Here is a 3,523-nt window from a genome sequence, read left to right on the forward strand (position 1 = left end):
CTCTCTAATGCCTCCTTTTGGCAAAACCTAAAAGGATCTGGCAAGGGATGTGGGAAATGTAGTTTGCAGAGTCCCCACCCCAGCTCCGTTAGGCAGCAAATATTAGGGTGGATCCACGAGCAGCATATAGAAGGGTGAGACAAAAGGGCACAGGCCCCTTGGGAAATGACTCACCTGGGTTTTATCTCCGGTCCCTCTCTCTGTGCTCATGACCCTCTGTGTTCCCCTCACGAGAATCATTCATTCCTCGTGCTGCTGGGCTCCCCTGGGTACGATCTGCCTCATGGTCACTGGGATGCTCTTGTCATAAGTGGCCCACTCACACGCGCTCTCTCACAGCCTATTCACCTCCTGGTTTTGGAAGAAGATTCTATCAAGCCCCGCCAACTTGCCAGTAACTCCAGATGGCAAAATGACCTGCGCCAAACGGGAAGTGAAACGTTATTCCCGCCATACCTACAGGATACAATGAGACTGAACTTGCCCTTTGGAGAATCCTCATATAATAACTTCCTGACTTCCTGTCACCAGAATGTCATGTCGCACACAGCTATGGCTTCCCTCGTCCCGCTGAGCCTTTGTATTATGGTCATTCTAGCCACAGGACACGGCCACCCTGTAGCCAAGAGCAGTAGGAATGTGCTGACCAGCCTTGGGTTCATCTGGAGGGGAGATGCTCATCTGGTTCTCCTCCAGGACGTGCGCTGGGTTTGCTCCTTCAGGAAGGAGACTGAGGTCATAAACCCAGTGGCTTTCCAGTCCACCTGCTTCTCACGTGCGCCAATTCCATCTTTCCTACTCCTCATTCTGTCCCGCTGCCCCCCGCTCTGTGTTGCAGCAGACCGCCCTGGAGATCCAGAAACCAGAGATGCCAGGGAGCGGGTGGCGCCACTCAGAGCACCACAGCCAGCTTCACACGTAGATCTCTGGGGGAGTTCACCAGATGAGCAGTCTGGGAACCGACTCCAGTATCTGAAAAGTCTCCGCAAGGTCACAGCTTCCCACCAGCAGAAGTGGAGAGACCCCAGTCCTGCCACATCCATGAGGGAGACCCAAGGAAAAGGTAACAGAGACTTCACTCGGTGACCTTGTGCCTCCTTCCCTGCCCTTGCACGTCCTCTTCTCCCCTCGCCCCTGGGAATCATCTCGCAGCCTGCCTTCTCAACCCTCCTACTCTGTATTGCTCATTCACTGTTGTTGACCCTTCGCTTCAGATTCCTTTCCTGTCTTTTGCTTTCTCCTTGAGACTCAACCTTGCATCTTCCCCCACTTCCATGCCTGCCTCACCCGGGACTAGCTCACCAAGACCCGTTCAGCTACACTAGAATCTCCCCTCTGGAACCCTCACCTCCGTTCACTGGGGCCACTCTGACCTGCAGAGCGACCTCTTCCTCAAGTGCTTTCATTCATTCCCTTTCCGCAGATTTGCCCTGCTTGACTCACACAGGGGTGTTCTCTGACTGTTCAAGGCCCTGCCGGAGGAGCTGGAGGGGTGGTTTTGAAGGAGGAGGATTTGTCTGGGCAGGAGAGAGCTCCATTTTTCACCATGATCTGTCTTCCCTCCCCCCAGCAGGAAGTGATGGGAACAGCAGGAAACGCCACAGCAGAGCCATGACCCCCCAGCCCGCCCATCCACCACCCGTCTCAGCAGCCAGCCAAGGGCTCTTGTAGGCGGCTATGATGAGCAAAAGCTGAGGTTCCAGGGCACCAGGGGCCTCGTTTCAGCACTGAGACCCTCTGCCCAGAAGACGTGTTCTTCTTCCAGACTGCCAAGCACCTGCAGGAGCCGTTACCGTCAACAGACACTCATTGGTCCTTTGGTTTTTCTCTGATGCCTCCACTGGAAGCGGCCAGGTAGACTCTGCTCTGGGTTTGTTATGAAAACAGTTGTAGAAACCTCCACGCAACAAATTCCGTTCAGAATTCAGTGCCAGAGAAAGTCTGTTCTTGCCTCAAGAAGGTGTGCTTCTGCTCTGTTAATAAAAAGAAGGATGAGATACCCGTCTTTGCTCTCCCTGGGGTAGACTGAACCGGGAGTAATGACAGAATGGGAGGGACTCCAGCACCAGCTTCACGGTCTATTCAGAGTCCCCGGGCAGGGTCTCCTTCTGTGCTTGTGAACAGAGCCCCCCATCACCATCACTGCCTCTTCCGTTGAGGTTGGCTCCAGGCTCTGTGCAGGACAAATGATTACGGGGAATACTAAAGCACAAAGAACCTCGGCATCAGCAGGGTGTGAAAAGGGGAGGAGAGAGGCTCCCATTATCGGTGCTCCCTGTTTGTTGGCTTAGCCATTAACCAAACAAACCACGCATGAGTGCGTGAGCGAACCGAAGAACGGACACATGAGTCTGTATCGGTAAGGCCAATTTTCTCCAAGCTTACGCTCTGCCTGGGGTGGAATGACATACTTCCTGCCCCGGTTTAGCCACCTCAGGCCACCCAAGGCTCCACCATGCGCTCAACGCTGGTCGTTTAGGCCCTTGGCCCCATTGCCCCTCCTCCATGCTCTGTCCTGTGTGGCAGGAGGCTGGGACGTTGCCCACTGCGCTTAGATTCTGCTCGCTGGTTTGATTCTGTCCTGGGGGCCATGGCGGGTTATTGAAAGGCAGGCAGGAAGGGAAGTCCTTCCTAGTCTTTGTTCCTGCAGCCGTAGTGGGGAGGGGGTACTCCTGGGTCCCTGCTGGGGCTGCGGCCATACTGGCAGTGGGCGTGTCAGCAGTGTCTACAGCAAGGTCATATGGCAGGCAGTTTTCCAGAGCTGCGACACCATCTCGTATTCCCTCCAGTAATACATGAAGGTTCTAATTTTCTCTGTGGCTACAGTTTGACAGCGACTTGACTTACGGGTACCTAACGTGCCCTGAATGTGAGATATTTTCATTGAAAGCCCAAGACCAGAATCAGCACTGAGACGAGGTCCTGAGGATCTCGCCTCCAGGGCATGCGGCCCTGGAGGTCCGTTTCTCTGGCCTCCACACAAACTGTGGGAATGTAAATGGCCACGCTCATTTCCACGTGCAATTTCCAATTATGAAATGTCAGCTTACAGAACGTCCTTGGGGAGGACGTTTATAATAAACATTGGCTGGTTTTTATTTTGTCCTTTGAGCATTTAAACTCTTCCTATATTTGGAGAACACTGTCCCCTAGGAGGTGGAATCTGAAAATGCCACCCCTTGCTTCCCCAGGACCCCTGGAATCGCCCAGTGATGTGGACTTGGAGGAGGAGCCGGTGCTGTGCAGGGTCCACGCTTCCGACGGGAGGCAGCAGGCTCCGGGAGCACCGTCAGGAATGGCTCTGATTGCTTTCCATGTGGCCGTGTTTTCCTGTCTTCCACGCTGGGTACACTCACACTAGACACGAGGTTTCAAATCAGAAGCTTGCTGGCGGAAGTTGGATGGCACATGTGTTGGCATAGCCTGCGTGGTTGTGGAAAGACTGGGAGGTTTCACTAAAAAAAAAAAATCCAGATTTTCAGCTCATCTGACAAGTCAGCAGCCCTGGCAGCCCTGGGCCGGC

At 54.0% G+C, this 3,523-nt stretch overlaps 1 long non-coding RNA gene across 1 annotated transcript; it reads left to right on the forward strand.

Annotated features, from left to right (window-relative positions):
- The first annotated feature begins 515 nt into the window (after nt 1-515).
- LOC139083005 (uncharacterized) lies at nt 516-1,997 on the forward strand. The gene is made up of 2 exons (XR_011539456.1): nt 516-1,063; nt 1,571-1,997. It is a non-coding gene; the product is annotated as an uncharacterized lncRNA (long non-coding RNA).
- Nucleotides 1,998-3,523: the final 1,526 nt, after the last annotated feature.

Source organism: Equus przewalskii, chromosome 1 (assembly GCF_037783145.1).
Source record: "Equus przewalskii isolate Varuska chromosome 1, EquPr2, whole genome shotgun sequence".
NCBI lineage: Eukaryota > Metazoa > Chordata > Mammalia > Perissodactyla > Equidae > Equus > Equus przewalskii.